The following is a 10,724-nucleotide window of genomic DNA, read 5'->3' on the forward strand; positions in this document are numbered from 1 at the left end:
AACCGAATAAAGCTCGGTTCACATGGTCCTGAGTCTTGGCCCCTCGTTGTTGTCGCACTAGCTGCTGCCGGAGTTGGAGGCGTCCATCCATGGCAAGCACCGATCACCAACCCAGGTGGTCCAACGATGACGGCCTCGTGACGATCACAGTTTTGGCTCTGTAAAAAAATGTACATAAGTGAAATTCTTCAGTCTCGCCGACATAGATGCCTCTGTGCTCTGGTGGGAATGGAAGACCGGGTCGATCTCGAATGCTCCAGATCTACATGGGTAGCAGGTTAGCAACGATGATGTGTCCATGGTATTCAGATAGATGCGTGCGCAGGGGTGATGATAGCCTTATTAAAACTGGACCCGTTAAATTAGTTGTTTCCCTGCGTATGTCCAAGTCCCAACAGATATTATATTGGGGATTAGGAAGAATCTAGCTCGCCACATGCTTGGAGTTCGATGAATGAATGAAGCTGCTAGGGGAACAACATGGAACAGTAAACGGCAGGATGATGCAGATCTAACCCAACCCTCAACTGAAGAAACTCTGGGCTAGGCTCCTTAGCTCGGTGGTTTTTTTTTTGGAAAAAGTTCAAAATAAACCTTAAACTTGTAAGGGTTTGCTAAATCAAACCCTAAACTTTGAATCCCGAAAATTGGCGCACTCTGAACTATGAATCCCAGTCTATTTCCGACCCTAAGTCTGTTTGGCACGCCGGGAAAGCCACAAATCAGACCGGGATAATATTGTTCTCTCATTGACAATAGGGACCCACTGGTCAGGGATTTTATCAATACTGAACCGGTATTTCTCTCGTCTTTCCTGCTGACAACTTCGTCTTCTACCTAGGGAGGCTGCGGGAACGACTTGCCGCCGGCGTTAGGCGGCGCGGCGAGTCTGGCCGACGACAGAGCGTGCACTTCGCAGACCTAGAATTGGCTAGCTACACATTTCTTCGTATCTTGTTTTACTCACCGGTGCTATTGAACTGCATGCCCCACATCCACTCCGGCACATGCGAGTCGAACACCCGGCCCATCCCCGCTCCTCCCAAGTGTGGTCCTTCCATTCGTCGCCTCCTTCTCTGCCCCGCCGCTTACTGGTCCCCCGCCCATCCACGCTGCTTCCGATCTGGCCAAAACGGCGCCGCCGGTTGCTGCCACCCTGCTCCCTCAAGCAATAGCGCTCGTGCACAGAGCCGCATAAAACGTAGTCGGCCACGGTCAGCGGATGTGAATAGATTCGTGAGTGAGGCAAGAGAAAGTGGAGGAGAAGATTGTTTAATTTAAGAATTATTTAATTTAAGAATTATTTATTTTTTTGGCGCAAAATAGGCTGAGGGTCCGGGATGGACCGGGATCTGTAAGTTCAGGGTACCAATTTTCAGGATTCAAAGTTCAGGGTTTGATTTAGCTAACACCTACATTCAAGATTGATTTTGGACCTTTTCCATTTTATTTTTTTGCTTGGTCATGGACAGCTGCTTCGCGTTGTACGATACTCGAACAGTAGTTTCCGACTCGGACGAAAACTGTAGTTTGGACCTAGGGAACGCGCTGTTCTACTCGGCACTACGTTTTCGTCTGGAGCATGAGTACGTCCTACGTTACCTACTCCGACCTGCGTGCGCGGGTGTCCATTGTGATGAGCCGCTCTCGCAGCCTAAACCTAAAAGTAAAAGCCCTCCTTATCCCTTTTACCTGCAACGCGCACTACGTCCCTCCCATGTATTCTTGTCCTCTGTAACCAATGAGTTGTAAAATTGTACTCCTCTGCCATATACACAGCTCCACCTTCATTTCCCTTCTTTTATTAACTAGGGCAGTTAACCGTTTCGATCGGGCCGTACCTACGCTGCTCCATCTGCCCATGCATCATCTAATGACCCCATCGATCGGCAGCCGCAGCAAAGCAACGGCACCGAACAGGTGGTTCGTTGAGGTCTTCAAATGCAATGCAACGGGCAAGTGGTTCCACCCAAAAGATCATCTCCCATAGCGTTGCTTGTCTTTACTAGCTAGACGATTCAAGGCGGCAGAGTGTGGTTCGTGCGCCGTCGCCCGTCGGGAGACCATCGATCATATCACGCAAACGTGGTTCGAACTTGTATGTGGAGAGACCGGCCAAAGGTAGTCGGTGTAAATCTCCCCTTTTTTATCAATCCCCGTTACCCTTTTTTATGGCCATGGTGACCGACGCCGTCGGTAGGGTTAGGGTCTTGAGCGGGACCGAATACAGAGACGAGGAGGTGTCGAGGCTAGAATATTGAGCAGGGGAAGATTTGGAGAGGATGTCGCCATTAGGGGCAGGGGAGGGGGACTAGGTGTTGGAGCCAAGGGATGTAGCTCGCTTTGAACCTCCTTTCTCTGAACATCTCTTCAGGCCGGAGTTCATCGATGTCCAAGAAACCTGCAGACCAAGACGTATGGCAACACCATGCCAAATAAAAGGAAGACGCGGCCATCCCCGTTGGCAATGGGTTGCAAAACTGAAATGCAATCTTTTCCATATCAGATGTGCCTCTCATGTTTAAATCTCATAGTACAACATGGTTTGAAGTTCATTCTCTATGTTCTTGTGAATGTTTGCGAGACACTGAAGTATGTAAAGGCTTCAACATCAAGAAAACAGGAGTTTCAGTTTATTGCTGAACAAGTTAAAACTCCTGATATATCTCTAGTATCTCATGTACCAAGTAGATGGAATTAATTCAACTTATGATATGCTAGAAACTACCATCAGGTTTGGTGATGCTTTTGTTCGGTTGCAGGAGTGTGACATGACAACTCATACAAGTTTTGCCCATCTAATTATAATTGGAATCATGTTAATTGTTTAAAGGTCTTCAAAGAAGTCACACTAAGAACCTCTGGTACAAAATTTCAACCAGCAAGTTTATATTTCAATGACTATTGTGTCTTCCAAAGCCTATTATTGACATGCATATTAACATCCGTATAAGTTATATTAGTTTTTTCATCGACATTAGTTTGGGATATTCTTGACAAATCATTTTTTTCACTTGAATTTCTCCGCATACCAAAGAAATATACTAACATTTGGGGTTCTATGTTACATAAACTAGTAAGTAGCACGTGCTTTGCACGTTGAGACATATATATACTTCCATAATTTATGTATTTAGTATGCATATGTTGATAATATTTTTCGTTGAAATTAGTCACAAAGACCAAAGTTTGGTTTTTATAGAAAACTAATACACCATACAAGAAGGAATGAAGGAGCAATATGTGAGATTGCTGAAATTATTATTTTAGTAAGTACGAAATAGCAATATATCCTAATATGAAATGACACTTCTTCGTGGACACCTCATTGGGAGTATGTATATTTCTGGGATTAGATGTTATATTAAGGTCCATCTTACCTTGTGTGGCCTACACATTTCGCGGCGAGCGTATGTTATATTTTGCTGCCATAATTTTTAAATTTCAAAATACATTATCCATTATCTTTATATAAATTTGTTACCTCAATATTTGATATGTAGGTATGGTTAATTTTTCCAATCTCATTCCATACATCTTACTCGTAATTTATCCAACCATTTTTCTCACTTATTTGTCCAGTTCATGCTCCTGGTTCACACGGTAAAATACCATTGTCAATGGTCGGTCCATCTATGAGTAAATCACGCACAGAGAAAAATTAAGAGTAAATCATGGGGACCAGCCACACTGATCTCTATCTTGTGAAAAGGAAGCACGGTAAGAAAAATCCCCTTTTCTATTGTCTAGCTGTGACTGTGGGCTGACGCTACCCAAATCCCCTAATCCATTGGCTCTTCCGTGCATCTCCAAAGCTTGCCGGGCCATGCTCTAGGAGGCAAACCTTGACCAAGGCCGAGCGCGCGCACAGGAGCAGCACATATGGCGTTGCCCATCAGCGAGGCCGCTAGTCACCGTCGCTGACTTGGAGTGGTAGGAGAGGGCCTCGCAGTTGTGGCCGCCGCTGCGGAGGCGCACGGCGGCCCGCAGCTCGGCCAGCGATGCCGGGAACGTCCGCGTTGCCGGCAGGTTGACCGTGGAGGGCGCAGCTGCGCCAACCCCACTGTAACAGGAGCCGAGTGGAGCGCTACCGCGTCCGCCCCCGACGATTCGTTCTGAAGACCGCAACGCGGCGCGCGGCGCCACCGGCTGTTCCCGCTGCGGCAATCGGGGCTGGGCTCGCCGTTCGCGTCACCCTTGTTCCGTGGCGACAGCTACAGCCCGCAGTCGGCGCGCAAGGCGGCACATGCCTCGTTGCTCCAGCCTCTAGTCTCACCCTGCACGGTTGCTTCCACTTTCCATTTGTAAGTTTTTTCCCCCAATTTCGATTACAGAATGACCCAAAACTTAGTCATTGATTGTAGCATCTGATCTAATTTTAGCAGTAACGGGGTTACCTTCTTTGATCATGGGTACTTGCTATCTAAAATTATTTCATGTGCCCCACACGTATGGTTTTGTGCATATAAACCAACATCGTAGATTGAAGATTATAGCAATCTCATAGAGATCGGACATACTGTACTAATCCGAGTTCACACAACAAGATAAAAAAAATACTTTAAGAGTAAATAGAGTATATAGAAATTACGACAGAACATTATCTAGGGTATTGCTTTCTGATCTGATTAAACTATGCTTTCTTCTGCAAAAGGGATTTCCCTAGACAACTATCCTCTCCCATTCATTAGTGACATGGCCTGCCATCTCATTTTATATTGCAATTGTAGAGATAATTAACTCTCAACATCTCTCCGGCATAGGCATCATCAGCTCTAGGTACATACCTGCAGAATGGTATAGCACCTAGGTCACTATTTGTACTTATGATAATTGTAAACACAGTATCAAATAAAAAATGCAATATTAGAAATAGCAATGACCAATATACCTGTACATGTATGTGAATTACATCAAAACATCCTTGTAGACAATATTTTTGGTGCTTTTGCCAGACCGATCAACCTCCTTGTTTGGTTTTGCAAGTATTCTTGTTGTTTGTCTTGATGTCCCTCGCGACAAAGCAACATAGAGTTGACCATGAGAGAACACTGGCTCTGGAAGGTAGATGCCAACATTTGGAATAGTTTGTCCCTGAGCTCTGTTAATTGTCATGGCAAAGCTAAGACGAATTGGAAATTGCTTTCTCTTGAACTTGAAGGGGAGCACGTCATCTTCCGAAGGATACAAAGGAATTCGTGGAAGGAATACCCTTTTTCCAATATGTTGGCCGCCAATGATTTCTGCATCAATAGCATTTTCTTGAAATGCTCTAATGATAAGGCGTGTTCCATTGCACAGTCCGTTAAACGGATCTAGATTCCGAAGTAAAATGACAGGACAATTAATCTTCAGTCTAAGAACATGTGGAGGAAGACCATTGGGTGTGAGTGAGTTTAGAAACTCAGGTGGATAGTAATTATGTGGATCATCAACTGCTGAATCAAAACTATAGTAGATCTTTTCTTCCCCGGGAAACTGGTCAATGAGCATTGCATTTAGTTCATCGACATATTCATTCTTAGTGGAGAGAATGGCACGACTACTAATATAAGACGGTGATACTCCATTCTGGCCAAGTGAAGGGAATATATCATTTATTAACTTACTAACTGAGTTTTTTGAATCTGTGTAAGCGACCACTATTTCTTCAGGTAGGCGCACATAGTCTTGGCCAATTGATGCTTCTGTACCATCACCAATTCTTAACAGAAAATCTGAGAACCATGGATCAAATCGTGCTCTCATATTACGCCATAGCTTTATTTGTTTTATATCATTCCAGAGATGCGATCTCTTCAGTGTAGCGTCTGTTACTTGCGCCCTTGTGCCTCGCCTCACCACTGGAAGAACTTGTCTGAAATCTCCTCCCAATACTATCACTTTTCCTCCAAAAGGAGACCCAACACCAGTAATATCTTGCAAGGATCTGTCAAGTGCCTCCACAGCCTGACGTTTTGTCATGGCAACTTCGTCCCAAATAATTAAAGATGCTCTGCGAAGCAGTTCCGCAGTCCCACTCTGTTTACTGAAGCTGCACATACTGTCATCGTGAATATTTATTGGTATCTTAAATCTGGAATGTGCAGTCCTACCACCGGGCAATATAGATGCAGCAATTCCAGATGTTGCAGTTGCAATTGCTATTAGTCCCATGGACCGCACTTTCGCGAGTAAAGCCTTATACAGATGCGTCTTTCCTGTACCTCCTGGACCATCAATAAAAAAAACCTTACTCTTTCTCTTCAGAACATGATTCATTATCTCATCAAAGGCAAATTTTTGCTCACAATTTAATGTTGCATAGAGGTCCAGGTGCTCTTGATCAACATGAATAGACAACTCTTCAGTTACTTCTCTACAAACTGAGCTAGCCAAACCAGTGTCATCTGTCATTTTCGGAAGATCAAAGCAGTTGATATCCTTACCCATTGAATATAGCAGGGCACTAATATCTCTAAGTACCATCTGCTCAAGACATTCTTTATTATTTACACTCTCCTGCCGAAAATCATCAGCCATGGCCTCAAAATGTTCCTCCCATAGTTCACGAACACTTGTTACCTCACAGAATACCAATATTGTTGCAAAAAGCCTTCTAAGTGCAGAAGGCATTTCGAATGTCGCAGCCTCGCTCAGACAATCAGAAACACTACGATCAGCCTCAATCAGACCCCTTTTCTCTGCGGCCTCTCTGAATGTGGCAAAGACAAAACCATTGACAGTCCGCAAATCCTCGAATGATGTAGCTCCCCTCACATGATTTAACAGTATCCTCAGGTAGTACCGCTCTCCCTCGGCAGGGTGTGCAGTGACAAGTCTCCCTACTTGTTTTCTCTGTTTGCGAGGTCTCCAACTCTTAGTACCATTTTCCCATACAAAATATTCTGGAAATTCCTTGTATAAGAAATTCCTGGCATAACTATCAATAGAATTCATTCTAAAATATTCAGTAAGCATTGTTCTCGAAGCCAATCCATTGCTGACCACATACTCCAAATTTTCAGAATCTTTATAGCACACGTGGTGCATATTTGGCAAATGGACTTGTAACTGTATAACTGATGGACACATCTCACTAAGATTGAAAGAATAAATCCTCCATATTGCCTCTGGAGGTGATATAAACCTTGCATCTCTGTACTCACGAATCTCATTAACAACTGCACCATCTCCCATGGCCTCGATCACAAAGGAGGCACGATCATGACCTTTGTAGATGTACTTGAATAAATATTTCACCGCCTTGATGCTAGAGCAAACTTCAATGTTGATATGGCAATTGTATCGCATAAGTAGATAGGGATTGTAAGGCACAACCCATCTATTGTCCAGAACTGCACCCCTAATGCATACTCGATGGCCGTCATTCCTGCGCCTATAGATTGGATAAGAGTCCTCTCCTTGCAGTGTAGTCTCTGCGAACTGCCGAGGATAATGATACCTACAACTTCCATTTTCCATACAAGGATTATTTATGTTGAGAACTCCACACGGGCCATGCATCATGTGCTTAATAACTAAAGCATGCAACATAGGATATTTATCATTATCAGGAATTTCAGCCGATATTATCTCATCATATTGGTCTGGGTTAGTTATCTTGTAATTTGACTTTAGAATTATCAAGAAATGGGCATGTGGTAGACCTCTCTTCTGAAACTCAATTACATGCACATGTGCAGCAACTTCACCAAAGAATTTCTTCTTGAACAGAAGAGCTTTTAAATCCTCTAATTTTGCCTTGAAGACTCGGGCTACCAAGTCAGGACGGTCTTGTGGTGATTGGCCTGGTGCGAGTTCCCTAGTTATCTCCTCCCAGTGTGGGTTGCAAGTCATTGTAAGGAATATGTCTGGCTTTCCAAACCGTTGCACCAAAGCCATTGCATCCAGATATCTGCGACGCATATCTCTTGGTCCTCCAATAAATGATGGAGGGAGCACAATGCGCTTACCAGTCATACATGCTCGTGTTTCACCAGCAACAATGCTATCTACCAATCCTTGATATAAATCTGCTCTTATGAGAATCTGAGTGGATGGTCGTAACAAGAATGCTAACCTTATTGATTCAATCTTAATATACATATCAACTATATATTGTTGAGTCAACCGGCCTCCAAACAGTAGGATGTTAAATTCCCCGGGTCTAATTTGCAGCTTAAAGCAATAATATTCTCGCGGTGAGACACAAGAACCGGACCTATGTTCCTGCATTCCTACATATTATTCCAAAATAACATATGGTTAGTAAGATATTCTAAAGTTGAAACATAGAGCAGTTAACCAATTATCGTATGATAATGAACTTGCCTTCTTCGTCAAAAGCATTTAACTGATTGTCTATAGATGTCCTTGCACGTCGACTCACTCTAGGCAGGTTGAAGTTCCATCCGACCTCTCCATTTGGGAAAAGAAGTGGATATGATAGCGGATCATAACACCCGTGGTATGCTTTTATATATTGTGGACGGTCTGATATACCATAAACCATTATACTCCTGTCAAAATGGCCTCGAGGGTCACTTCCCTCAACCCAAATTGCTGCCACCTGTGATGCTGTTGGAGCATTATATACTCTTTGGTCCAAAGCAATATTTGTGTTGAGCTCAATCCTATACTCACGAAGGTTTGGAATAGAACCAAGACTTCTAAAGATCTGGACATAAGGATTAGATGAAAGTATATCTACCAACTTTCTGATGAGACCTTTATTAAGGTTAGGTGAATGACGAAATCTCTGTTGTAGATCAGCATCAGTGTCATAAAAGTATAGTTGTAGATGCTTGGGACCATCATCTCTGGGCACTAATTGGTCGATTGGGTGATAAATCTGACCCTGTGCGCGGAATGTATAAACTCCAGATCTATTATTGCAGAATCGTTGATCCAAGACAACACCAAGAGAGGTAAAGGAGAAGTGAGAATTGAAGTAACGTATGTTATCCCGGAAGTACTTTGCATCTGGATCTTGGCTCGTGTACAATCGACGTAATTCATCGGGAACTGATGGAGTTACTATTTTAACTTTTCCACCCATGCAACAAAACGTTGGTCTCTCATAGTGGAACCTTTTTGCATTGCAATGTTTACAGTTAGGTACTTGATCTAGAAAATGGCAATTGGTGGGTAAATTTTGATATATACGATCATATGGATCCATCCGTAGGCAACTCGGGACAATTTTCCTTTCTAGATATGATTGGAGTTCAAAACCTGCATTGTTTATTTGAAAAATATAAGAAAAACAGTTTATATTTAGAAGTGTTATTGTAGACTTAAGTTTAGTAAATACCTACCTTGTCCGCTAGGCATATAACTTTCATCATCATGGTCGTCATATTCAAGCCCCTCCCTAGTGTCCCTAATATTATCTGTTGATTTTGAGTCATAAAAATCAGATAACATAATATTTTATTTTTGAGCATACTAAGTAAAATCAGAACAAGGTGGTACTGAAATTACCTCGAATGGTGACAGGAAAAGAATCACTTGGCATGTAGATAAGATCTTCATGTGAAGGGCTGGTATGATCTTGTAGTTTCACAAGAGTATGTCTAGTTGTTTGTTCATTAGTAACAACTACTCCATCAGATGTATGTTGTGCACCTCTGGAAGTTGCTCCTTGCGACTTTCTTCTTCTCTTGTACTCACGGCTTGTTTGTAAGTATGCCTCTTCTTGTTCAGATGTCAACAGGGAACAGCAGCTAGTGGTGCATCGGAGCTTACATCCACCATGGCCACTATTTCTGTTGCATATTCGTGCATCCGCTGCAGCTTGATTCTCTGAAGAAATAGAAGACACATATACTCCAGATGGACTGATCTTCACTCGAGTACCATTATTTGGACGGCACATGTTTGTCTGAAGAAGGGTGCGTTGCTCAGATGCCGACACATCAAACCTACCAACTGCGGTCACTGTTTATCATATGGCAAAGACAAAGTTAGACCATAATATCAGTAAATATGAAATATTAGTACTAAATTAGTATACTTTCATCAACCTCGTTTCCTTTTTGCCGAGCACTTTGGTTGATGGACCAATGAACTGTGTATCTTAGAGCTTGAAGATGGTTCCTGTAACGAAGTGACTGCTATTTCTTTTCCTGGCACACAATTATATATCAATATCATCACATAATTATGTACAACAAAGATGATATTTTTAGTAGCGCATGGCACCTTCTGTCATTGTAGAAGATTCATTTGGCAAGTGGATGTTGCCATTGGCACTCGTACTGGTATCCTCTGTTATGGACCGTGCATTGTTATTGCCACTCCTTGCACTGTCACCTCGCTTCATTCGTTTGTACTCCCGATTCCTCTGCAAATAAATTTCTCTCTGATGTGGTGTCATCTTCATGTACCTAGCTCGGTCACGGCAACGTTTGCGTTGAGAAGGATCCATTGGTACTGCACCACTTAGCTGAACCAAATGGTGATTATTTCGCTCTGCAATGTCAACACTTAAGACACACAAGAAAAAAAAGGAATCGCGTTAATTGCTTGTGCATTTTCCTGCTGATGAAAACCCAAAAAAAAAACCATGGAAATTAAAAAGTAGCTACACCCGGTTATCATTTCAAACCATCAAGGATCTGTAACTGAAACTGGACTGGACAAATGGACAAACACCCTGTGTGCAAAAAGTAACAGATACTCCTACATCACAGAGGTTAACCAACTGATTCTTCTGTCAGTGGTAACAAGAAGCATGACAT

At 42.9% G+C, this 10,724-nt stretch overlaps 1 long non-coding RNA gene across 1 annotated transcript; it reads left to right on the forward strand.

Annotated features, from left to right (window-relative positions):
• The first annotated feature begins 4,240 nt into the window (after positions 1-4,240).
• Positions 4,241-10,139, forward strand: LOC124682046. Its single transcript, XR_006996111.1, has 2 exons — positions 4,241-4,304; positions 9,688-10,139. It is a non-coding gene; the product is annotated as an uncharacterized LOC124682046 (long non-coding RNA).
• Positions 10,140-10,724: the final 585 nt, after the last annotated feature.

Source organism: Lolium rigidum, unplaced genomic scaffold (genome assembly GCF_022539505.1).
Source record: "Lolium rigidum isolate FL_2022 unplaced genomic scaffold, APGP_CSIRO_Lrig_0.1 contig_66470_1, whole genome shotgun sequence".
In the NCBI taxonomy this organism is placed as follows: Eukaryota; Viridiplantae; Streptophyta; class Magnoliopsida; order Poales; family Poaceae; genus Lolium; species Lolium rigidum.